Here is a 27,327-nt window from a genome sequence, read left to right as displayed (position 1 = left end):
GGGCCGGGGCCCGCGAGGACCCGGGGTGCGGAGAAACGGCGGGGTCGGCGAGAGCCGGCGGAAGCCGCGCGTCCGTCGCCACGGCCGGGAACCCCGGGCCCTCGGCGCAGGCTGTCAACCGACGCGGAGGGCGAGGCGCGGACGCCGGTTCGGTCGGCGCGCCAGGGGGCCGGGTCTCGGGGCGGCGGCGGCGAGGGACGCCCGGGGCGCTGTCCCGGGCAGGTGCGAGTCACCCCGCCCTGCACGCCTCCGCGCCCGGGGCCGCCCCGCGTTTCCTCCTCCCCCCGGCGAAGGGGGCGGCCGGCCGCGCGGGGAGCGACGGGGCTCTCGCCTCTCGCTGCGGAGCGGGGGCCGCGCGAGCTCGGACCCGGCCGTCGGCGCGCCGAGCCGCGGCGGGACGGCGGGAGGCGGCGCGCGGCCCACGGGCGCCCCGGGCCCGCACGCTCTAAGATGGCGGCGGCGGCTCGCTCCCACCCCGCCGCCCGCGCTCCTCCGAGTCGGGGCCTCGGGAGGCGGGAGCGGGCCGGAGCGGCGCGGGCGGCTCGGCCCTTCCGGTCCGGCGCGGGCCCCGGAGCCTCGAAGCGTCCAGGCGGCCGCTAGAAGCCGGGAGGCGGATGCAGCTGCGAACACCGCCGGCGCCTCAGAAACCCAGAAAAAAAAAAAAAAAAAAAAAAAAAAAAAAAAAAAAAAAAAAAAAAAAAAAAAAAAGGAAAAAAAAGAGAAAGAAAAAAAAAAGCGAGCAGCGGCACATCCGGGACCCTCCGCCCGCCCCGCCCCGGAAATGACGTTTCAGGACAGGAAAAAGGGGGAGGAGACTGCTCTTCAAAGTGGATTCTTTCCACGCCGTAGTTGGTCTCCCCACAGAAGTGTCTGGATTCGCCCTCAACTGCCCCGTCTCCCGGGCTACCCGTTACCCTCTCGCGGCTCTGGGGCTCCTCGGCGCAAAGCTGGCTGCTGGGACTGGCAGCTCTCGTCTCCCAGAACGTACCCCCCGCGCCACGCCCCCGAGCCCCCTGCGGCCTCGTCAGCGCGCGCGGCGAGCGTGCCTCCGAGGGGCCGCCGGGCCCCGCAGCCCCGGCCCGACCGCAGCGCGGCTCCTCGGAGCCCCCTCGCGGAACCCCGCCTCGCACTCCTCCCCCGCCCCTCCCAGCCGCGGCCCGGGTCGGGGCTGTCCGTCACGGCGCTGCGCCCGCCCCTTCCGGCGGCCCGCCGGTCCCGCCTCCTCCCCTCTTCCCTCCCCACCCCTCCCCGTGCGAGTGTCTCCCTCTCCCTCTCGCTCCCTCTCTCTCTCCCTCTCTCTCTCTTTTGTGAGTTATAGCAACCGTTGCCTTGTGAATCAAGCGCCATAGTCACCGTAGTCCTGGCGACTGTTACCCATCAACAACAACTACTCCTCTCCTCCTCCTCCTCCTCTTCCTCCTCCTCCTCCTCCTCCCCACCACCACCATCTCCATCACCCACCAACAACACCACAATAATCCACAGCCAAGGTGAATATTCTTCGGTCTGTCCGTGTGTGTGGGAGCGTGTGGCTGCGTGTGAACGCGTGTGTCCGCGCGCGCGTGTGTGTGTCCGCGCGCGCGAGCCGAGCGTGGCTGTGCGGGGGGCTCCGTCCTGACCCCGGGGGCCCCGCCGCGGCGTGTTTACAATGGCCCGAGCGCGCGGCGGCGGCCGGGGGCGCGGGCGCCGGGGGCGGCGGGGCCGGGCGGGCGCCGGGGCTGCGGGGCCGGGCGGGCGCGGGCGGCGCAGGTGAGCGGGGCCGCCGGCTCGCCGTCCGTGAGGTTCCTCCGGTGCCCCAGCCGCGCGCTCCCCGCGGCTCGCAGCCCCGGGGTAGGCAGCGGCGAGCCGGGGGGACCCGACACCCGGGGTGCTGCTGCTGCTGCTGCTGCTGCTGCTGCTGTGCACTTGTGGGGCCCTGTGACGGCTTTCGTTGTCTTCCCCCTCGGACGACGGTGAACTTTTCCCACCGCCTCTTCCCTCCGTTTGTTGCCCCTCTTTGCCTTGTGCAAAAATGGGCTGCTCTGCTCGTGCCATCATCAGCTGCACGGGCTCTTTTTTTCTTTTAAAACTGTGTTTTCTTTGTGCTGCAAACAGTCTTCATATCCATTCAGCACTCTTCCCTCCCCCCCCGCCCCCCACCCCTTGTACACACACTGAAACCAGGGGCCTCTTCGCCGGGCTCTTTGCTGCCCTGGAAAAGAGATTTTTTTTTTTTGGAAACAAGTCTCTCTCGGCTCTCTTTCTCTCTTTTTTGGTGTGTGTATATGTGTGTGTGTGTGTGTGTGTGTATGAGTGTGTGTCAGTGTGTGCGCGCGCTTGTGATTTAAACCAGATGCAGGGCATCTGTGATACTTGGGTTAGGACTTACTGACAGTGCTTTATCCTTCCTGTGGGGGCGGGAGGGGTGGTCGTCAGGTCCCATTTCACTCTGACGACCCTCCCTCCGCACGGTGAAGAGTGTGAACAATGTTCATTGTGGTCAGGAGACTGCGTGTGATGCGTAGGGAAAGGGCAGGGGGAAGCCTGCTGAGAACTCAGTTTACACTGGTATTTGTGACAGTTGTAGTACTTTCGGGAGCCCTCCCCCCCCTTCTTCATCTTCTCTGTTCCTTTTCCTTTGAGAGTTGAAATTGAAGTCAAGTTGTTCATAAAGAATGTATGAAGCTTCTCAACTTGAAACGTGTGTATATTTCACTTTCTTTGTGGTTGTTAAGATCTGGGCATGTGTGTGCTTAACATATTCTTTTTTGTTGACTTCTTTGGTTTTCTTTGGACAGTGACTTAGAACCTGCTGACAGAGAGAACTTTCTCTTTTTAAGTCTTTTTTCTAAAAAAAAAAAAAAAATCTATTTTTTTCCTCTGTAGATTTGAATACTTCTCAGTCCTCAAGTAGTAGGGCTCTTGGTTAGAGGTAACCCAGTGTTAACAGAGGCTGTAAATTTGCTCACTTTTCAGCCTCACGTTTAATTAGGAGGTTATTGGTAAAGAGTTTGGGGAGGAACGTGCGCTAAAACAGAAGTAGTGTATAATGTACTATTATGTTTGCACATATTGAAGTTTCCAGTGTGAAATTTTAAAATACGTGTTTAAACAGTCTTCTTTCTCATAGCAAACTCATATTGATTTACCTACCAGAGCAGCCTGTGAATAATATGACAGTATTAATTATTCTTGAGATTGTCAATGGGCAGGTTGGGTAATTGTAATGCCATTAAGGCTAATATTTTGTAAAGTGGGAGTTGGGTTTTTTTTTAAAAAATCTTTTCCTCTTTGATTTGATTTCCTTGTGATTGCTGTTTTAAATGAGGATGAAAGAAGTCTTTCTCCGAGCACTCTCATCTCCTTATATTTATTCCCCAACCTGGGTTCCGAGCAAATGCTAATACTAACTTGTATTTTTTTCCTCCTGTTCAGATGAGTGTCAAATGCCTGAACGCTTTCGGGTGGTGAAGCTCCGGGGTCCCGTGAACTCTCTTGGAGTTTTGCTGCCTTGAGACAGTTTCAGCCTTTATGCTATTTACATAATAGGTTTTCAGCCAAGTGGATTATATGCTATAATGTTATGGCTCAATATTTCTATTTGCAGTTGTTCAAGAACTTTTTTTTTTGAGGCATTTCACTCATTACAGTTACCTCAAGTTTTCTATAATTGAGATTTTTCATTTACAAGTTGATGTGAGAGCAGAACTTAAATTGAATCCTGTTGCCCACTTTTGAAAGCGCATAGGTGGCATGAAAATTGCCGTTAGAGGTGCTTAGAGCTCAGGCGTGTCAGCCTTATTTCTTGTGGGTTGAGTACATTGTTGCCGGAAATACCAACATAGGATGTTTTAAAAGTTTAACACAAGGATGAATACTTAGCACTGAGTTTCTTCTTTCTGTGCTGTTTTTCCTTGGAAGTACCGTATTCTGTATTGGCCTTCTATGTTCTCAGTTTGTAGACCTGACTACAATCTGTGAAAGTGACCATGCTAGAAAACAAAAAGTATTAAATAGGAGTTACTTATAACTTGTTTCAAATCGCTAAATATCTGTGATTCATTGTATATCATGATGCCTATCTCTCGTTTTAGATTGTCTTGCCTATAAAAGTTGCATTAAATGGCGTGGGCATATTTATGTAGTACATTTACATGCATAATATCGTGAACTAAAATGCATTCCTAAAGTGCATTATTCCACAGTCATTTAGTATATGTGCTAGTTATGCCCAATTATAAAAAAAGTATACTGTTTTTCTAGTATTCAGATAGCCTTGTACTCAGGGACTCAAATAAGGGATTTGTAGTTTATTCGTTTAACATCCTTTCACACTAAACAGGTATTTTTTTGCCCTAAACCAGTTCAATATGGGAAATGTTTTCCAATTAAAAATTTAGCAATTAAAAAAATGATTATTAGTCAAGATAGATTCAATGTATTATTTAATGATATGTTACTTTTTGGTAACATGTTTTATTCCTGAGGAAGTTGATGTGAGTGCTTTTCTCTAAGCTTCCAGCTGAAGAAATTGGTAGATGGAGTGTGTGTGTGTGTGTGTGTGTGTGTGTGTGTGTGTGTTTAAAAGGGTGAATATAGCATGTGTGTGAGAAGAGTTAAAAAAAACATTTTTCCCCCTGATGGGCTTATAGGAATGTTACTTTGTTCTTGGCATCTTTAATGAGACTTTGTTACAAGAAATGAAAATACCAAAGAAGTGAGCCTTTAAATTGTGAACAGTCTTCAAGGAAGTAAAACCTTTAAACTATAAAGCGCCTGCTAGTTTGTTTTTATACTGAACATTAGGCAAAAATGCTGTACTCCCAGTTACTTTAAAAACAACCCTGCCCCCCCCCCCAACTTAGCTTCCCTAATGAAATAATTTGCCTTTAATTGTTGGTATAGATTCCCAGTGGCCATGGCAAAACATTTTAAATTCCTCTCTGTTCACAGGTGCATAGTGTTCCCATATTTTGGAAATCCAAGATTAAGTGGATTTGGCTAAATCTAGCTTGTTAGGGACAGATGGCTGCTTTAAACAGGTGTCACTTTCATTTCTAGTGCATTGTGTCCGGACTTCCAGTGCTTCACAAAAGGGCTGTGTGAAGCAGGTGGCATCCTTTGCTTTTGTCCTCAGTAAAATATACTTTAGGAGTTAATTATTTTCCCAGGAAGCTTTTTTTTTTAAAAGTAAAAGTTTTGAACTATTTAAATTAAGATTCGTAACTTAATTTATGTAACTTTTATTTCTGATTGTCATTGTATTTTGAAGCTGTAGAAGTTGTAAATCCTTTCACAAGACAACTTAAAAATTCTTAAAAGTAAGGGTATATTTCCTTTGAATCCAGAAAAAAGTACTGGCAAGATTTTACACAGTCAGTCACATTTATCTGAAGCAAAAAACCAAAGGAGATTTAAACAAAGTGAAATTTGGTTAACAGCTTTTGCCATGTCATATTTAAACAATGTTTTTGGACGGGATTATTTTAATCTGAGTGATAAATGTTCAAAACCAGCATTTTTGTTTGTTCATTATTGTAAGTATTTTTAATTTAAAACATTTTCCTGACCTGCTTCCGTTGTTGCTATAACATTTTTAGTGCTCTTTTTAAGCACAAGTTGTTTTTAAGCATTAATGTTTAAAAATATGTACCGGAGTAAATAAAAGGGTATCGACCTATTGGTTTCTAAGGTTCGTTTTTACTTTGATTCTATCCCTTTTTTGTGGTAATTTTATACATCTTATAACAGATGCACCAGGGGGTGCTGTGCTGTTTGCAGCATGAGATTATCATCACTACAAATGTGAACTGATTAGAACTTTTATTTAAAGAAAAAATTTTAATTATATATGCATTCAAGCATATAATAGCCTTATTTCTGTGGAGTTTAAATTTAATATACTGTGTTAATTGGCAATTTTGTACCAAAGCCTATCTCTTTCTATACTAGGATAATATATATTAGCACAACATGAAATAAAATATCAAGACCGATCTGTTTGGCATAGTTTCAATGTTGGCATTAGTCCCTAAGGTATGGACATAGGTCCTCTGCCTGCTCAGGTGTGTCTGTCCCTGTCTCAAAAATTTTGGTAAACTGGAGAATCCTACTATTTGGAAACTATGGCTCAGGACTCTATAGATTTGGTATTGTTGGCACACATTAAGATACTGTATATTCTTTTTTTTTTTTTTAATGTTTATTTTTGAGAGAGACAGAGCTTGAGTGGGAGAGGGGCAGAGAGAGAGAGAGAGAGAGAGAGAGAGAGAGAGACAGAATCCGAAGCAGGCTCCAGGCGCTGAGCTGTCAGCACAGAGCCTGACACAGGGCTCGAACTCATGAACTGTGAGATCATGACCTGAGCCGAAGTCGGATGCTTAAGTGACTGAGCCACCCAGGCACCCCTATGTATTGTATATTCTTAAAACATTTTTGTATGGCATGGTTAATGTTATGCTCTTATAGTATGATTTTTAAAAACTACCTCAGAAGTGCAAGTGGTAATAATAGTTGTCAGACTAATTGAATCAATAACAGTAATAATATTATAAATTGTCTGGAGGATTCAGTTCCCACTTGATGCTGTTGGAGTAGTCTTGTTTGAAAATTTAATTTGGCTTTATTATCTGAGAGGTTTTAGATTTTCTGCCTTGCTCTGTGCCATATACTTCTAACCTAGAAGTTGTTGGGTATTGTTTTCCGTGTCTGAATATTAGTTTAGTGTGAGTTTTTGAGGGGAACTATGAAATCCAATCTTTTGGTCTCTTCTTGCCTCATAGACTTTCTTCCATCAGCATTACATACTCCAGAAGACAAACACAGAAACGGTGGTAGCTGGTGTCCTTCTCAAGTAAGCTTAGAAAGGTATATCATATAAGCTTTCCTCTTCAGATAATAGATGTATGGGTTGATCTATACTCTTATCCCACATTTATCTACAATCAGCGAAATGTGATGTTTCAGAGTACCTTCATAAGACATAGTACTTCATGTGTTAGAATGTCAAAGAACCAGAAACATCAAGAGAGAATTACTGATATTTATGTATTTATTTATTTATTTATAGAGCGAGTGAGCGGGTGCGTGGCAGCGTATATGAGAGCAGGGGAGGGGCAGAGAGAGAGGAGGAGAGAATCCCAAGCAGCCCTGCTAGCATGGAGCCGGGGCTCAAGCCCACGAACAGTGAAATCATGACCTGAGCCAAATCAGATGCTTAACTGACTGAACCACCCAGGTGCAGTGAGAATAACTTTTTAAATACTAGTTTTATTAAAATAGGTTAAGCATTTTCTTTTACAGTGTGGTCTTACAGCTTAGCCACTAAGTTAGTGTCTGCCACTAAGATTCTTTTTTTTTAATGTTCATTTATTTTTGAGAGAGAGGGAGAGACACAGAGCATGAGCAGGGAGGGGCAGAGAGAGAGGGAGACACAGAATCTGAAGCAGGTTCCAGGCCTCGAGCTGTCAGCTGTCAGAGCCTGATGCGGGGCTTGAACCCACGAGCCATGAGATCATGACCTGAGGTGAAGTTGCTTAACTGACTAAGCCACCCAGGTGTCCCAAGAGTTTTAAAGTATATTATGTGACATTGTTTAAAACCTTTATATTTTAAGTTTTACATTTCATATCAAAGTACAGGATGCACTTAATGAAAACAAATAAGTTAAAAAAAATTGAAATATATTTAGAGGATCAAAAAGGTACATGTTTTGTTCTTTAAATGAATTGATGGGATAAGTATATTGGCTAAGAACACAGGTTTTGGGGTCAGATTTCAGATGACCTTATTATCTGTGAGACCTTGGACAAGTTATTGAGCTTAACTTGCTTCAGTTTTCTCCTCTGAAAAATAGGATCCTCCTTACCAGCCTGATGGGGTTTTGTGAAGATTAAAGATAATTCATGTAAATGCTTTGCCCAGTATTTGATACAGAATACATGCTTAATATGTGTTGGTTCTTACCGGTAGAGAGTGGTGAGAAGATCCCCATTCAAATCGTTTTGCCATGTAAGAATTCTTTTAAGAAGTTCCTGATAGTCTTCTCAGTGCTCCCTAAATTTCGAAAGATTTTGCCCACTCTCACTTAATCTACTCTCCTACTTTTAAAAATAAATCAAAGGCAAAAATAAATCAACCACAGGTTTGGATTACTTTTGATAACTAGTCATGTTATTACAGTGAATTAATAGAATGGTAGCCCAAAGTTATATTTTAGTTTTACTCTGTAGCCTTACAACAACACCATTCTTTTACTACATTTTTTAAATGTTTTTATTTTTTGAGAGAGAGCACGTGCAAGCGGAGGAGGGGCAAAGAGACAGGGGACAGAGGATCCCAAGCAGGCTCTGTGCTCACAGCAGTGAGCCTGATGCCGGGCTCGAAACACACAAACTGTGAGATCATGACCTGAGCTGAAGTCGGACGCTCAACTGACTCAGCCACCCAGGCGCCCCTTACTACATTTGGACAACTCTCCTGGTTAAGATCTCAGACTGAGAACTAATAATGCAGCATTTCATAAACTCTTACAATTCCCGTTGTCAATTTCATCGCCCAATTTATATTTTCCTTTGCCACATGTTGTACATGAATTCACCTGAGCACATTTTGTACTCTATTTATAGACTTTGTATAAAATGTAGTCATTGATATATAGTGACAGTAAATAGCTGTATAAAGATGAGTTCATCAGAGAATTATTCTACAATTTTATAATGCACTGCTTGGAATTGTTCTCTTACTAAGGGTAGAGAAATGTATGAGGTCACCACTTGTGGACCTGTAGCGATAAGTAATTTTGGAATAATTTGCTGCCCCTAATCTTGAGCTATAAAGTAACCGTGGAATGTTATGCAGTAAAACGTAGTGTGAAATTATAGAGGAGGAAATGTCATTTTGGGTCCCTTTCTTTGGCTATTAAAGATGTTTAAAGAAACATTTTAGTTGGTTGCTCTACTATCTCTAAAGTTGCTATTTAGTAATTTGCTATATATCTTTTTTCTAAGCATTTTGACTGAGAATGATTTTTTCTTTTCATTTTATTTACTTATTTATTAAAAAAATTTTTCTAATTATTTATTTTTGAGAGAGAGATAGAGACAGTGTGAGCAGGGGAGGGTCAGAGAGAGAGGGAGTCACAGAATCCAAACACAGGCTCTAGGCTCTGAGCTGTCAACCTAGAGCCTGATGTGGGGCTCGAACCCACGAACCATGAAATCATCACCTGACCCAAGAAGTCAGATGCTTAACTGACTGAGCCACCCAGGTGCCCCTTCTTTTCATTTTAGAGTGATCTAGATAGTCCTGATCTTTCTGGAACTGGAAATGTGATTCATACATCCCAATTGAAAGTTTACTTGGTACTGCGTGTCATTTTTTTTTTTTTTTTTTTTTTTTTTTGCTGAAGCCTTGTGTAATGTGCAGGGTTTTTGCCTGCCTCCCTCACTTTACCTGTTCTCACCCTCCCCTTCCTGTTAAGTGTTTAATTTTATGACTCCTTTTCCATTATTTTTTATAGATAATTAGCCCATTATATAAAATAGGCAGAGTCTCAGCTCACCCCTCTCCTCTGCTGCTTTTCTTCCAGTGAATTTCACACGCATTTTAAAAGGAACTTTTGGGAAAAAGCTAGGACACGTGACTTACATGGCAAGGTTATACCGTCATTATTTTCTTATGAGTTCTATCTGTCTGACTGCCCTCTTGAACAAATACATCTCCTTGTTCCGCTAATGATGTAACTTGAGCATGAGTTTGCTGCACAAGGCTCCCTTCCTGGTCTTGGCCATGTGCTGGCCTCTGGCTAAGCACTTTAGTTTAAATGTCTAGTCTAGCCCCAATATATTATGTTTGCACATCGCATGTGTCTGTCCACTGCTGACTCTTAGTCCCTAGATACTTGTTTCTCACTCCTTTATGAGATGCTGTAGTACCCTTTCAGTACTCTTTGCCTTTGCTGCCTGGTCAGGACTGCCACAGGGTCTTGCTCCTTCCCGTTGAGGCAAAAATGGGGAAGGGCTGATAGGAGCCGAGCTTGGGAAAACGCAGAGCGAGGCAGCTAGCCTGAAAATAGTGTATTCGCTGGTGAGAGGAGACAGATCTGTCGAAGAGAGGATGATGGGGTGAGAAATAAAGCCCTCACAAGTGCCAGCCAAAGGAAGGAAAAGGGGAGAAAGCAAGGTCTGTTTGGATACCCAGTTTGCCACTAAGTGTCAGACCTTAGGCTGGTCACTTAAACCCTCTGGGTCTCAGCTTCTCCATCTGTAAAATGAAGCAGTAGGGCCACGTGATCTCGATAGCCCTCTGGGCACCAGTAGTTGCTGGTTCCGTGGCAAGATTGGCACTGGGCAAAGGGAGACATTGCCAATAACATAGAGCCAGGAATTGATATTTCCTTTCCTGATGGACTGAAAGGCTAGCGTTTTACCTGCCTGTTCTTTCTTCTAATAAGAACAACAGAGAATGAAAACCAAGAGCCTGGGTCAGCATAACGGCCGTACCCATGACGCAGTCTCCCACGGCCCCGCCATTTCAGCGGCCCCCGTAGGCAGCTGTGGCCAAGTGCCCTGGTTTCCTCACCCACATCGGAATTAGCTGAGTCTCGAAGCTCGAGCTGCTGCCCAGCGAGCCCCTCTGCGTGTGCGCGCCAGACAAGTGTCTGACAGTTGGGGCTCCAGCCTGTTGCTCACCAAGGAAATATTTAAAACAGGACATAATTTCCCAAGTCCGTGGACAGGCGGCTCGACGGAGGGGAGAGAACGGGAGAGAGGATAATGTGAGCTGTCTTACCAAAAGCAATAAAAATGTAGATTTCTGTTTATCTCATTTTTCAGCATTTCTTCCCCAGTTGTTATAGCCTTGACTCTTCTCTTCATGCTCTTCGGCTGCTTTTGAAAAGAACTGGAGTCCTGTCAAGGAGTCTGGGCAGGTGCCTTCGGATTACTTTGGGGCCCTGCTCTGGGGGGCCTTCCACTCATCCACACTCGTATTCTTTCTCTTTTTTTTTCCCATTGGTGATACTTACTGCTTTTTTCACCCGAATGCTGTTTCTGTTTACATATGCATTTTTTGAAAATTCAGGTTTGATGGCAGGAACAATATTGTGTCTTTTGGCCAAAAAGTGTGCATTTTCATAACGTTTTGCTTTAATGGTAATTTGGCAACCAGACTCAAGATTGTAGAGCATTGCACAGTGTGGAAGGAAGCATTTTTTGCATGAGTTCAAGATAAGTCTTATGTTCTGCTGGACGTCACCTCTTTTACCAGTCTGATAAGCATATGAGAGATTCATTGATTGCAGTTATTGTTGCTTTTAAAACTACTTTTGAATGATTATTTTTTATCAATTTACAGAAACCTAGTCAAGTGTCTGAACTGCGTCCAGATTGCAGGGCTTGTTAGCATTTTTTGTAATTTCAAATATAGTAAGTATCATTTAAAAAAATTAAATGTTTGTTTATTTTTGAGAGACAGAGTACAAGTGGGGGAGGGGCAGAGAGAGAGGGGAGACACAGAAACCGAAACAGGCTCCCGGCTCCAGGCTCTGAGCTGTCAGCACAGAGCTCAATGTGGGACTCGAACTCATAAGCCTTGAGATCATGACATGAGCCGAAGTCAAGTGCTCAACCGATGGGTGCCCCTAACTGTCGTTCTTAAAAATGTATCTGAACTTGATTCCTCTCAATCAGCATAGTTTTTGATATGCAAAACCATTTAGAAGGTCCTTGCTTGTCACTAAGGCTTCTCTCTCCCATGCTTCAGTTGTGGGGAGGTATACTGGAGGGAGATATACTGGAGGGAGGCAGGAAGAAGAGATACATTTAGAAATCATATCCTGTTCGCATTGTTAAGTAGCTGCGCGTTGCATACTCTACCCAGTTATTTTTTCCTGGACTGTCAAGCTTTGCTGGGGGTAGGGTGGGAACGGAGGGGATGGTGAGGGGCAGCCAGAGGCGACTCAGGTGACCCAGTGTTTCTTATACTTCTTTTTCCTCTTCTGCTGTAGTATTGTGCAGACTCGATGTGCTGTTGTGAGGGTAGGTGTCTTGTTTATTTTTTCTGTCAGTGATCCTTTTCTCCTAAAGACTGGCTCTATCTATCTCTGTCTGTCCCTTAGGACATTAGTGGATAGGCAGCGATAGCTGTCTCAGGAGCCTGTATTGTGATGTGGTCATGCACAGCTTTTTAGAAAGGTAGGAATCAAAGAAAGGAGTATTGAGGAAATCTAATTTGTGTGCCAGATAATGGAAATGATGCCTTAAATCTACCTCTCTACGTTTTGCTTTGGATAGATTGTTTTGTGAAAGTATTTTTTGCAGGAGAACCTAGGTTTTTCCCCTTGTGCCTATTTAGGGTGACATTTTAAAGAACTGGAGTATAATCTGTCACATCAGGCTCTCGCTGATTGGCATCTGATTATATCTGGTGACAGTCTTGGAGATGAGTTTTAATGAAGTGTCAGTGTAAAGGTCATTAATAAAAAACACACGAAGAGATACTATACTAGTGATCTTAATACCACCTTTGTCATTTCAAATGTGCAGTGTGTATGTTGATGCTCCACAGTGAAAACCAAGTACATAGACACGGAAAAAGTTAGATTCTTTGCTTTACATCAGGATCATGTTGCATGCTTCTAAAGGATGTTTTCAAACATTTTGTTTATAAAGTTACTTTGTAGGGTATTCATACATTAAGAAAAATAAAATTTAGCTTATATATTGTGTTTTGTCTATATGCGTGTTTGTGCGTAAACCTGTGGAAAGTCATTTTAATATATATTTTGCTTGGTGTTTTGCAGCTTCTCTCAGTGGACTGTTGCTCGCTAGTTTTTGCATCGTACACATCTTGTGACAGTCTTAGGAACCACTCCTGCTGTTTTCTTGAAGCAAAGAAAATGGGGGGAAATATTTGACTTCCGTTCTTTGAATGGCCGTTGTGTGATTGGGGACCAACTTTTAGTAATGCCTCCTCACATTACGTGACGATTTGTAGAGACTGCCTTTAGTTAACAAAGGCCATTAATGCTGAAGTTGAATTAATTATAGTTAAAGACAAAAATTGTAATTCATTCCAATTATAGTAGATTAAGATATTATACTGCTGGATCAACATTTGATCTGTTCCTTTATTTTTAGAAGTCTGCTGAGTTTTGAAATTTAAAACCTTTTAAATAATGTTGAATGAGTAGAGCTCTATAATAGATGTGGATTTATATTTCAGCAAAGGTTTGAGAGCCATATGGCTTGGACGTGAGGTGGGATTTTGTTTCTGAAATTGGAAGGTGATGCATTTTAATATTTTGATTGCATTAGACCTGCTTGGGCATTTGTTAGTTTTGCTAGAACTGCAGGTGACACAGACCAGAGATGTGGATTGGAGTATTTGTGAGAGAGGGTCATCGTCACGATCCTGAAACTTCGCTCACTTTCGGTCCTGCTGCCTTCGGTAAACTTTGTAGTAAAAGCTTCTTTCTTGGATCATATAGCTTTCTGTGTTATAGTGTATTTTTGTTAATTTACATTGCTGTCTGGAGTTTCCCAATCCCACAGCACAGTCTTGTGTGACACGTTATACGTGAGCTTTGGAAGTTCCAGTTTACCTTTTGGTTTACAGTCCTTAGAAAGAATGCCTAGGACAACACCTTGATCTGAAGGAATGGGGTGAGAATGAGGGTAAATCGGGGCAGGATCATATCCTCGGAAAAGGTAGAGTATGAACTAAATGATGAGTATGGTGTAGAGAAAAAGAAAGGTCATTTGAGGGGCTGTGTAGGAAATCTGCCCGCCATACTCAGCATATCTAACAGTATTACCACCTTTGCTATTAACATTATGTCTGATATTTGATTCAAAAACATTGCTAGGAGAGGCCTCAGAGAATTGGGTACATTTGCCTGTAAGCTTGTAGTTCTCCACCACTGCCCTTTTTTGGGGGGGGTGGTGTTGAGGGATTAAAGGATTTATATCCATTTGTATTTAGTGCCAATACTATTTTGATTAATTTAGGAATCTTGAACACTCTAATTTCCATTGGGTTTTAGGGAGTATTTTGAAAGAAAAGAGAGAAATAAAGTATTAATTAGACCGAAATGACATAATCCTAGCTATGTGAACATATCTTTTAAGGTTTCCAATTGTGGAAGTCTATAGAGATGACAAGAGCTGATATTTGTGACTCATAAAGGGCAAAAAAGAAGGGTAGAAGAAGATACTGAAAATGCAGTTAGATGAAATTAGTGGAGAAATTTTGAAGAGAGATTAAGATAAAGTGGGTAAATCAAAGTATGAATGGTGAAATAATTGGTAGGATGGACAGTCATTGTTTTTTCCTTGTTGTGATTTTAACCAATAGGAGACACTTGTACTTTGTTGAAAATATTTATAACATTTTCATGAAAATATTATAGTAAGTCTGTGGGACCTTTGCTATTATTATTTGGGGTTCAACTTTTGTTTAATGTATATAGAAAAGGATGAATTTGAGGTGTGTCTGTTTCCTCCTAATTATTTTATTATTATGAAGTTATATGTGAAATATCCAAAATGAATATTTTCTTTTTTTTTTTTAATGTTTTATTTATTTCTAGGAGAGAGAGAGAGACAGCATGAGTAGGGGAGGGTCAGAGAGAGAGGGAGTCAGACTGAAACAGGCTCCAGGCTCTGAGCTGGCATTCAGCACAGAGCCCGACGCGGGGCTCGAACCCACGAACCGCGAGATCATGACCTAAGCGAAAGTCAGACGCTTAACCGACTAAGCCACCCAGGCGCCCCCAAAATGAATATTTTCAACTGGGATTTCATTAGCTTATCCGATATCTAAAGCAGTTTCCATTTGGGAAGTCAGTATGTGGTGGAAAACTGTACACCATAAATGTATATGTTCTTAAAGCTTTCTTAGTTTGGGATTTTAAAACCTTACACTGAAGTAGAGAGAAAAGCAAAATGAATCCCCTGTACCCATCACAGATATTTAATGATTAGGACCGTCTATCATTCTTAAAACTATACAGTTTGAACTGTTAATTGAAATAAACTTGAACCCCTCTTTATTCTTGTTTTTCTGAAAAAAATTAAAATTGAATGTTAAGCAAGACTCAACATAGGCTTGCAAGATGCTTACATTGTGTTTAAGACAAAATATTTAGGAGTGATTGATCTTCATCAGTCTTCATGTTGTTTTTTCTCAGCACAGCATTTCTAAATTAGGAAGCTTGTTCTCCGTTATTGTCAGGTGTTTTGCTTACTAATTCCAGGCTCTCCTACTTGAAATCTGACCTGTCCTTAGAAAGGGAACAAGCCCAAGGACAGCAGCTCATGTGTGCAGGACACAGGGAGACAGCTGTGTGAGACACGCCCCTCAGAGGGGAAGCGGGGTTCATCTTCTGTACTTAATAATTTTGTCTTATGTGCAGGTAGATTTGGATGAACTGTGAAAAGCCACTTTGTAAGTTGCTAAGGGAAGAGACCAGCTTCTAAGAGGCTCCCTTCAGAGCTAGCTGCTCAGTTGTGGGATGTAATGGCATATCTATTAAGGAAGAGCCATCCATTGGTGACAGCAGATGTCCTGATAACTTAGGACATCGGTCAGAGCAGTTTAATATTTTCGACCTCAGGGAATGGGGAGGGCTCCTCAGTTTTTTTATTTGACTGAAGTCAGGTACGAAAGAAGCGTATTTTCCAATGCTAGAGTCTGTAGCAAAAAAAAAAAAAATCCATTATTCATGTTGGAAATTATTCTGTAACAAGCAGACTAATACGTATAACAAACAATGATTAATGGCATTTTAATAAACAACACCAAGTGTAGACCTAAATCTTGTTACTTGAAAGCTGAGTTTTCTTGTTGTTTAATTAGATGAATAAGGCATGAAGAAGTAAATTCATTACATTGAATAACGCCAGCATTTTTTGGTTATGTAACTTTAATTGCTTAACTTCTCTCTGATCCAGAAGGTTCCATAGAAATGTATATGACTTCATAAAATGTTTTGGCAGTCTTTTAAAATGTTTCTACTATGGGGTGACTGTTAGCCAGACAGAATGGGAAAGTGATGCGCTAATTAAATTATCTTATCCCATAACTGAACTACCATTTCTTTTCTCCAAGGGTTATAGTTAATTCTTTCTGTCATTAGGAAACATCTAAGTTATAGATCCTCGTAACATCTCAGTGATCAGATTCTCATATATTTAAGCTTTCCAAAAGCAGATAGAAGACGTGACTTCTACAAGAGAATGCCACTATGAAGCTTAATTAGCCAGTGTTTGAACAAAACATAAATGTAACCCTGCAAGACAAAAGATAATGGAATACGTGTTAATTTCATTAATATTTATAGAAGATTTTATTATGAACTTAATGCAACATCAGTGTAAATATTGGTGGTAATAATGTTTTCTGTGCTTTTAGATACCTTACACTTAGAATCTAAGTATAATTTTATTTGGCTTTTTATTATTTAACATTCAGTACATTGTCAATAAAAGCACTGGTGATTTTATTCTAGTGTTTAAAAGTTAAAAAACAAATTGACTACCGTTCCATTTGTCACATGACATAATTTAAAAGCCAGCCGTGTCCAGTGTGAAAGATGTAATATTGGCCCACTTACTCTGTACGGGAGTATCTCCCCGATAGCAAACAACTTCTTCTAATTTGGAAGAACACCATGGACAGAAGAGCTTCATTCAGGAATTGGCCTATCAGAACCCGACCCTGTTTTTGCGGAGCCGCTAGGCCTTTGGGTCTGGATCTGGAACCCCAGGCCCCCTCTGATAAATGCCTTCCCCCCTTCCTCCCTCGGGTGTGTGGGGGGGTGCTCACCTCCAGCCTCCCGCCCTGTTTCTGCCTAACTGCCCTCCTGCCTTAAGCCTCTGCCCGTTACTGCATGTGGCTTTGCACAGCTGACCCAAAGGAGCATCCGGGCTGCTCAAGGAGAGATGAAAGAGGCAAAAAAAAGTCTGTTGCTAGACTTACACATGCTTCCAAATGGCACAAATATGTGGGATTCCAGTGGAGACAGAATTAGGAGGTTTTATTTTAGAATCGGAATTTTTAAGTGGGAACAGACTTTGGAGATTATTTAGGCCGATCCCCTCCTCAAGCCCCCACCCCCCATTTTATTTTTTCTAGTAAAAGCATTAAAATTTGATAACTGTGTAAGGTTTGAATAAATGTCTGAAGTTTTTATTATTTCCAGCCGTAGGTTTTGGCATGCTGGTCCTTCCTTAATTGCTTTGTTTTAGAACGACATAGAAATACAGTTTTTAAATATTTTCCCACATCATAAGTACGCTGTATATTCAGGGGGAGGTAATCATATTTGCTAGATTTTTTTTTAAATGTTATATTTTTATCCCTATCATTTGTATTTGTCCTTGCTGGTTGCTGTGTGTTAGGGATGCATGTTGTAATCAGTGCATTCGTGTAAATAATTCTCACACTGGGCATGCACCTCTTTACTTTTGTGAGGGTAAAGGTGATTTTAATCGTTTTAAAGATTGTTGGAAAAATCCGGTGGACTGGTCCTGTTAAAAACTGAAACGTTATTTGCTGCAGGTCACCCTCCCAGAACAAAAGTGAAATGCTGGCAGCTGGCGGCGGTGCGAGCTGAGGCTTGCCCGGGCTGGGCTGGACGTTAAAGGTGTTGCAGCGCTCAGAGGGCGGCCGGAGCGCGTAGGGGGACTGCCCTGTGCTCCATGGCAACCAGACGCGGCCCCAGCAGTCATGCTATTGTGGGACTTCTTATTTTCTTAATCTGGAGTTTTGGAAGGATATGCTGTTTACTGATTAATAGTGGGAGACTGGCAGGAATAAGTAATTACTGAGATTTTGTCGTGTGTGTGCTCTGTGTGTGTGTGTGTTATGTAAGTACATCTCTGAGGTCACACTTAGTTTTGGTATCCTGTTTGGTGAGAAAGGCGCACAATTTGAGCACTCACCCTATTGGTTACTTGAAACAATCCATCTATGGGAGACCAAGAAAAGGGCAAATAAATGAACTTTCTAGCAGTAATCTGATGCTCTTACCAGCCTCGTTTGTGGCACCAGATCTGAAAGGATACATTTATATAAACCAAGAGTAGGTTTCCTATAGGGGAAAACCGTTTGTCATTTGCTCTTAACAAGGTAAGTCCCCATGGACAAACCTTTCTTGTAAAACTATTCCCTTTGGATTTATCTTCACCTTCAATAAAAAAGGAGATATGATAAACAAAGGTATGATGAAATAATAGTTAGCTCTTGCATTTTTGCCTAGAAGTTCCTCATTCTTAGTCTTTAGGAGTTTTTTAAAATTTAATGCTGTTGTTTCATCTGAATTGAGAGACTCAGAGTACAGGGCATTAAATTGAATTTGCTTTCTGTTAAACGAAGAAAAGGGGTTTGTTTATTTGTTTATTTGGGAGGGGCTGGGGGAGATTCAGATCATTTCCTTTTAGAATTAACTATGTTCCTGATCTGCCGATGAACCTCCTGACTGGAACAGAAAATACAAATATTGAGAGTGATATTCGTATGAAGAGAGAGTGCTAGATTCTTGGAAGTCTTCGACTGAGATTTGAATACAGAGATTCAGTTACTGCAGTAACTAAATGCTAGGGTGCTGTGTTTGTTGGATATAAAGAGAAAGAATCCAAAACATGGAATATATTCTTAATATCTTATGAATTTATAATCTGGATAAAATTTTTACTTAACGTGTTTCTAAGTATGGATTAATAAAACCTCTTTATAAAAAGAAGATACTTTGGGTGTTTTCTAATAGCCCCGAGTTTTAGGTTTCTTCAGAATCCTTTCGGGTTCCTTATTGCCTACTCGTCAGAATCATGTAGGAAGTATATACTGAGTGCTGTGAGACGACCATAGTGCTGTTAGGAAGCTTACAGTCTAGTGGACGTTTTCACCTTGTATTTCACCACTTGGCCCCGTAGCTTCTCTTTTCTGGCCAGCCAGGCATGTGGTGTTGTGTAATTGTTTAAGAGCCTGGACTTGAGAATGAACAGTCCTGGGTTTGAATTTCAGCTCTGCTACTGGTTATTAGTTTACCCTTAGGCAGATTCCTTAAGCTCTGTGAAAAAGGGTTAAATATAACCTACCTTAAAAGATTGTTTCAATGATTACATCACAGGACACAGGCAAACGGCATGGTGTCCGACGTTCAGTGCTATGTCCATGGTGATTGCTGCTACTGCCCCGTGGTCACTTGAAGTCTGCCTTGTCATTTCTCTGTACCATAGTTCTCATCCATTAATGTACTTGGGATATGTTTCCCACCCTAGTTAAATTCATCTTTCCTAAATTAGAGTGGTTCCTAACTTGATGAGTTCACTTCTGATGAATGTCTTACCAACCCTGGCACTGATGGGGAATTGTAAATACTTGATCTTTCCAAATTGTTTGTAAGCTTCTTGAGGGCAGAAGACTGCACAGTGGTTTCCTTAACTCCGCACAAAACCCAATGCCCTTTCCTAGAAGTAATCGAAGAGTAATTATTAAACCTCAGATTATCTTCATCTCTAATCAAATGATAGAAACCAGATTTAATGGAGCACCTGGGTGGCTTATTTGGTTAAGTGTCACACTCATGATTTCCTCTCACATCATGATCTCAGAGTTTCTTGAGTCTGAGTCCTGTGTCTGTGCTGACAGTGTGGAGCCTGCTTGGAATTCTCCCTGTCTCTTTTCCCCTTTCCTGCTCACACTCTCTCTGTCTCTCTCAAAATTAATAAATAAACTAAAAAAAAACCCCAGATTTAACCATTTTAAAATTTTGTCTAGCTTTGATTTTATAATGACCATTAGAGAAATGCATTTTTTTAAATTCCAAATGGATTTGTTTACGTCTTCCTTTTTTTTAAAACAAGTTTATTTATTTTGAGAGAGAGAGTTCGTGGGAGGGGCAGAGAGAGTGGGGTGAGAGAGAATCCCAAGGAGGCTTTGCATGTCAGCCTGGAGCCTGATACAGGGCTCGATCTCACCAACGACGAGATCATGACCTGAGCCGAAATCAAGAGTTTGACGCCTAACCGACGGAGCCACCCAGGCACCTTTGTTTACCTCTTATTTTAAAAAAATGGATTTAATGTCATAAATTCATGAATTTTGTATATTTCTTCATATACAGCATCATACATCATACGGTAGTTTTGGGCTGGCCTAAAGTTTCTTTCCCTCTTACCATTTCAGATGACATTTTGTGAACTGACTCTGTAGGTATAAATAGATTTCATATTTGTATGTGCATGTGTGCATATTCACACGTATGTATGAACGTGTGCATGAAATTTTAGACTTGCCTGGGATTTTCCTTAGGGTCTGATAAAACTAATTTCTTAGTTTCAAAAGTTGTTAAGTGACTTTTTAGGGTCTAGTAACTTCTTCCTATTTTCTGGTAGTGTCAGAGTATGGGAATGCCTAATGCTCCTTATTACGGGAGAAATATTGGGGGCACTTGGAGAACTTTTCTTTTTGGGGGGAGGCTGCTTTGAATACCCCAAGCCTTTTGAGTTTCTTCTTTTACTACCAATCCTCACTGTGCCTGCTGGGATGTCAAAAGTGCGGAGACAGGATGTGAGTTCTGAGCTTACCCCAAGGCAGCTGGTGGCATCAGAACAGAATTACTGTGGTGGTTAGGCCTGTGTTTGCATTTGATACTCCACTGAAGGTGGCGTTGCTGTAAGGTAGGGTTCTTTGCTTCGATGTCGACTGCATAGACTTCCCTGGAAAATCTTTGTTTTTACGTATGATCTGTCATCTCCAGATCCCTTCAGCTCAGCTCTCTTCTTAACCTGTGTATTTTCATGGACTCCTTCTCCGGTTGATGAGACCCTCTCTTCAGACTCCAGGGGCTTCCTTCAGTTCCTAAAATCAGTGCTGGTGTGCAAGCTCATTTTTACTTCGTGTATTCGTCCACTTATTTATTGAGCAACGCTGGCGCATACAGCGTGGGCCAGGCAGTGAGCCGGTGTGAGGAGGCAGCAGTGCACAGAACCGGTCAGGCTCCTGCCCTTGAGGGGCTTGCATTCACAGGACTGGGGACGGGGGCTTGGGGGCACGAATGAGTTTTGTAATAGATGGCTGTAAATGCTATGGAGGAAAAGAAAGGAAGGAAGAGGAGAAATAGGGTAGGTGATGAGGGGGTTGCAATTTCAAACAGGAAGATTTAGGAAGACCTGATAGAGAAGGTGACATCTGAGCAAAATCTGACACAAGTAGATTTTGTGTATTTCTTCCAAATGTGGGTTTATAGATATAGTGCCGCCCTAATTAATGCCAGCCTGCCTTCTATACTGAAGAGTCCTAGTTGCTTCTCTTTGCCCTTGCATAGTACTTTTCTTTCTGCCTTCCTCTTTTTTTTTGCCTTTTATTATTTTTACATGCTTTGCCCTGAATATATAGCCTTTTCACTTATACATCATTTCGAGATATATCTGATGGACCTGGTTTTCTAGAAGTAAACAAGCAGAGTAGGAGACTCTTTCAAAAACTGCTTTGAGTTTGGTTTAATTTTTCTCTTGAGGAGGGAGCGGATGTTAAATCATTCGGACCCACCCTCCCTGCTTCCACGTGGGAGCCTTCCGAAACACCCGTAACAAAATACATCCTAACACATTGGATGGGGCGCCTGGGCGGCTCAGTCAGTTAAACGTCCAACTTCAGCTCAGGTCATGGTCTCGCGGTCCGTGAGTTCGAGCCCCATGTCAGGCTCTGTGCTGACAGCTCAGAGCCTGGAGCCTGCTTCAGACTCTGTGTCTCCCTCTCTCTCTGCCCCTCTTCTGCTCACACTCTGCCTCTCTCTGTCTCAAAAATAAATAAAAATTAAAAAAATTAAAAAAAAAACATTGGAAGGAATCAGTATGTGAAATAGTAAAAGTGAAAATCATAGTTGATAGGCAAGTAGAAGTTAGATAGCTGGATGGCACTTCTGTTGGTTATGTTCTTGGTGTGCCTGTGCGGGTAATTTACACCGGAGAAAGGCTGTGTGGATGATGGCTTCTGTGATCAGATGCTCTTCTGTGTCCCATATGTGAAACCAGAATGTCACATTTGTGTAGCAGCGCTTTCTGTCATTATCTAGTCATCTTTAATCATGGATTTATGAATTGAATTTATTTGTAAAATTTGGTACATGCAGAAAGACATAAATGAGAGGTTATTTAGATAAATAAAAGTTACTAATGGAAGCAAGTTGTCTAGAATTCTGTTATTTTGACAAATAGATTGTCATACTGATATTTTTAGAATGAGATTTTCAGTGTACTAATGTCAAAATCATATTTTCCATTTCAGTTCAGTGTCACATATTCAGCATTATGTGCCTGTCATCCATTATGAAATGTACAGTTTGACAGTATTTGAGGCTATTGTACTGTATTGGAATACTTCAAAGAGTGGTACAAAATATATAATAATATAATACATAATGTAATGGTATTTTAACATTTTTAAGTTAAGGAAGTAGAAAGTGCTGTGGAATATTAAACAAACAAACAAACAAACACTACCTTTCTCTTTTTGAATGTCTATAATTATATACATAATATTTACTTCTAATCCTAGTTTCCATCCTTAAAGGCTGGTTAAATGATTATACTTGCAGATATACCTGGGTATTCAGGTCTGAAGTGAGTTCGATGTGCCCACCCTGTAGCAACCTGTAGGCCAGACTTTGTGGAACTTGAGTGCCTGGTATTTCTACCACTAAAAATATAAATAAATAAAAAGTTAAAGAAGCTAAATTTAGTGTTACCATTTGTACTGCCACCATGTTTACGAAAAAATATGTGAGCTATAAAGGATTTTGAAGAGCAAGTCTACCCTCTTATCCACCGCACCCCTCCCCAATTTTTTTGTTTAGGAAACATGTAAACCTATGTAAAAAAAAGAACAGTTTGATGAATGAAATGAATTCCTGTTACCCATTAGTCTGCTTTACTAGTTAACAGCTCATGGTTAATTTTGTCTCAGCTGTACCTGCCTCTTCACTTCCCTCCTCCCGATTACTGTTTCCCTCACTTTGTACCCTTGGAAAGAGACCGGGTGCCGAAGGGGACTGAGGCTTAGTGCTCAGATTGCCAGTCTGCTGCTCTGCTCTGCCGTGCTGTGTCACCCCCTCCTGCCTCCTGTCCCGTGGATGGAGGGACGGACGGATGAGCAAATAGTCACGAAGAGAATAAAGGTTACTTTCCAGACAAATGTCGCTTAAAATTCTAAAAAGTGACCTTTCATATTTAGGGTCTCCTATTTTGAGTTGGAATTAAATCTAAAGCTTCCAAATTGAGTACAGACTCCACAAGGGCAGTTTGCTAATGTTCTGTGAGAGAGGAACATTTATCTCTTTATTAAGATGGTTTGTTTCTTTTTAGGTTTTCTTAGATTTTTTTGTGTATTTGCTTTCACAAAAAATTATGAAATAGGTACCTTGGCTGTTTTTGACATATAATGTGATATAACTGAAACTGTCCCTCGGATTTATAGAATGTATTTAAGGTACCTTTTTCAGTATCCCCGGTTATGCATTTCAGAAATTGATCCAGTGCTGTGCCTTTTTTCTGTTTGGCCTAATACCTTCTTTCAAATTTTTAAATGTACAAAAGTGAGGGGCAGTAGGTAAAAAGTGAAAGTGGTTTTTAGAAGTTTAAAAATATGTTTTGGACTCTTAACACTCTTCTAATAAGGTGTTTGTATCACGTTCCTTTTTATAAGTTTTAATATTAAAATACTGGGGCGCCTGGGTGGATCAGTCAGTTAAACAGTTAAACATCTGACTAAGGCTCAGGTCATGATCTCATGGTTCGAGCCCCGCCTTGGGCTCTGTGCTGACAGCTCAGAACCTGGAGCCTGCTTCCGACTGTCTCCCCCTCTCTCTGCTCCACCCCGGCTTGTGCTGTCTCTCAAAGATAAATAAAAATTATTTTAAAAATTAAAAAAAAACCCTGCTTCCTTTGTGCATGAATATCTTTTGACCTTGGCAAAGAAATTAAAGAAATCCTATGAAAAAAGTGTATTTTGGGAAATCTGTCTGCAAGAAGGAGCAATAATGTGATTTTAATGGCTGTCATTATGATTTCTTTTTATAATTGGTAAAATATGACACTGAAAGGAATTATAACCTGTAATTCATTCATTGGTGACCTACCCTGATTATGTGATTTATCAGAGAACCTGCAATTCTTGACAAAAAGCTTACGAAATGTACAATTCAGAATTCAGTAAATAGCCAACATTTATGGAAGGTCTTTGATTTTTATTTTTGAAGGTGCTTATAGGAAAATGAATCAGATATGATAGGTTGTTACAAATGGTAGAAAACTGATGTATGTAAAAATGAGGCTTAATTCCATGGATGGAATTTATGTTATTCTCTATAGTCACATACTCCTATCGTTTCTTTTAAGTATGCCACACTTTCTAATTATTGTCGCTTTCTGATTCCAAAGACGTAAGAAACCAATAACTACCAGAAGGCTGTTTCCAACAGCACTTCTGCTGTGGGATAGCTATTCTTGTTTAAAACATTTTTATTCCTTATTTTGCCCCATTATGTTTTAGTTAATAGTGCCTGACAGGATCCTAAGTATTAATGTAGCCAGTTTGGAACTTGGATTCCTTCAGAGAAGATTGTTCCAGTACGATTTAACTACTCTTGACTAGCAGCTGACCAACTCTTAAGTAACTACTTTAAAAATGTGCACATTTGCCCACACTTACCTTGTGAACAGCAGAACTCACAAGTAGAATCTGGCTTTAATAACTTCATTGACTCTGTGTGTGTGTGTGTGTGCGTGTGTGTGTGTGTAGTGTGTTGTGTTTTAAGGTTTTGTTCTTGTTGGGAAAAATCCATTTTTGTTACTTTTAGAAACATTTTCATAGATTAGGTCCTGCAGCTTTAGAATTAAGTTAAATTTTTCTTATCCTAAAGGAGAATTGGAAAGTTTTCAAATCCCTTCATTGTAAACTTGAGTCTTAACTCCTCACTGGGTTTTTACATCATAAATGTTACTGATATCACTGCATCTTTAAGAACGTTTTCTGAGTTGTGGCACGCATGCCCTTCTTAAGAATTAAAGATGGATCAAGGAAAATGACGTTACTGAATATAAAATCTTCACATTTTTCTTTTTTCCACGTGTGAAATGAGTCCTTGTTTGTTTCTGCAAACTTTCTTTCATGTGCTCTATTTCCAACATACCCTTGTCTCGTCCTTTCTGCTCCTTTTCTCCCGTTTGCTCTGTTCTGCTCCGCTCGGCTTTACATTTGGGCTCTCTCAGTTCTAAACCTACTTAGCCCCGCCTTTCTCTTCCTGCCTTGGTCTCTGTTCTTCCGTCAGATGCTGCCTTTCCACCTCTTGGCCTGCATCAGCTCTCTTTTATTATTGGATTCTTTGTCTTTCCTTTTTGGGTAGTGTTCTGCATTCCTCTGTTTGTTGTTTCTTGGTACTTTAGAAAAAAATAGTTAAATTCCTTTACTCTGCTTCCCATAGTGTGTAATGAGAAGAAATAGAAACAGTGCTGAAGGACAGGTATACAAGGCTCTTTAAAAAAGAATATGGTAGTACAGCTGATAGAGTATTTTAAAAAACGTTCCCAGTTCAGAGTAGTTAGATAGAAGGGCTAAATATTGCAATGGATATAGAGAAGATGCTGTCTGACTTCAAAATTAAAAAATCTGTTTTTAACTTGCAAAAGTTGTAGGCAGTATAGCCAAAGTATCCTTAGAAAATTCTAGGTACATTTTTATAGTTAAGATGATTATTGTAAAGTTATATATTATTTTTATGTATCTTTATGGTCTTTGGTATTTTATGGTAAACCAACTTCATCTGTTTTTGTCTTCAGATACTTTATGAGGACGGCTGATCAAATATAGTAAATAAAACTCCAAAAATTTCTTCTTTTGAAGTAGATAGAAGTCCTCTCTTGTCCACTGCCCAATTTTCAAATTCTTTTTTACACAACTTGTTAGCAGTATTTTATAAGATACACGCTACTATCTTTTTTCCTTCTCATTTATATTCAAGTAATGTCATCTGTTTGTAGTGAAATTCTGTGAATAACTTACTGTTAATCTTTAAAGTTCCAGAATATGCATATGATAGATTTATGGTTAATATAAAGTCATTACTGAGCAAAGAGGTGAAAAGAAAAAAAAAATCTGTTTTTATAATAAAATGAAATTTGGAATTTCTTAATTTTCTCAAATTTTTTGTTGTTTTGTTTTTTTGTGGCTCTGCGGATGTGGTGAGAATGCTTTTTAGTTTTTTGCTAACTTGAAGTACTTCTGGATTCCTAGGTTTAGTTTATTTTTCTATTAATGGAGTTTGTGTAAGTACTATATATATATATATATTTTTTTTTTTTAAATCAAAGTTGAAAGCACTTAGTACTGCTTTTTTTAATCCCTCCCTGAAACTTTCTCTGTTCATTTTTTTCCATTATAACCTTTTAGGGGGCTATATGGAAATAAAAACTTGGGGATAGTAGTAGGTGGTATAATTGAAATGTAGATCATAATCTGTTCTTTGTTTGTTTTACCAAATTAGTTAGGGATTCTGAGGATACATTTTGAATATTTGTGTATGTTTAGCGTTTTGTTCCTTTGTTAGAAATCTCTCAGTGTGACTTGTTTTTAATAGGATGTGTCTTGAATTGTGGGCCGGTCACTCTTGAAAAGTATTAAGCCCTTTAAGCACACTGGTCAGACTCCTAGAGGGAAGCCTACAGGTTTATTAGCACTGCTTAGCCTGACAGCACAGCATACCCTTCTGCGTTGCCCAGCAACAGACTCCTAGCAACCATAATAGACTGAATTTCTAAGAGTGACCAGGCCGGATGTAATAATAAAGCAAGAGGTGCAAACAGTTGTCATGGTTTTCTTTTCACAGTGAGCTAGTTTGATTCGGGGAAGCCTACCCTTTCAAACCTGGGCAGACTTCATACAAAACTACTACCATTTGTGCCCAGGACTTCTGATGCTAAAATTCTAGGCATAGTACCAAATTTAAAACAATATTGGTTTAAAGAATAGTATGCTTAAAATAAAAAGGTAAGAGAAGAGGATTATCACTGAATAAAGAAGTTTTCAGGGAATTATTTTTTTTTTTAAAGACTCTAATCATGAACTTAAAATGGAGCTGTGGTAAAATAGTTAACGCTGAATGTGCTTTTTAAAAATCAAAGTCATCACTGTGTTTTCTCTCTTTGAGATGTGCTATTTTAATTTTGTAGCCAGGCCCCGGAGTTTTATGTTTGCAGTTTATGTGCATGCGCACCTAAAACTGATGCTTGTGAGAGTTGAAAATTTATCTAAAAACAACGCTATCTGAGCTATATATAAACAGCGTTT

At 41.0% G+C, this 27,327-nt stretch overlaps 1 protein-coding gene across 2 annotated transcripts in view; it reads left to right on the top strand.

Moving 5' to 3' along the window:
* Positions 1-1,447: 1,447 nt before the first annotated feature.
* The window catches only part of RFX3 (regulatory factor X3), a 287,161-nt gene continuing 261,281 nt past the window's right edge, over positions 1,448-27,327 (top strand). The window contains exon 1 of one of the 2 annotated variants that reach the window (XM_039230864.1): positions 1,448-1,490. The gene's annotated coding sequence lies outside the window, so the exon portion shown is untranslated. The remainder of the gene's footprint in view (positions 1,491-27,327) is intronic. The other variant, XM_039230860.1, reaches the window with a different exon arrangement.

Source organism: Hyaena hyaena, unplaced genomic scaffold (genome assembly GCF_003009895.1).
Source record: "Hyaena hyaena isolate Hyena2069 unplaced genomic scaffold, ASM300989v1 scaffold_51, whole genome shotgun sequence".
NCBI lineage: Eukaryota > Metazoa > Chordata > Mammalia > Carnivora > Hyaenidae > Hyaena > Hyaena hyaena.
The sequence above is the reverse complement of the archived record's forward strand: the minus strand, read 5'-3'. Positions and strand labels throughout refer to the sequence as shown.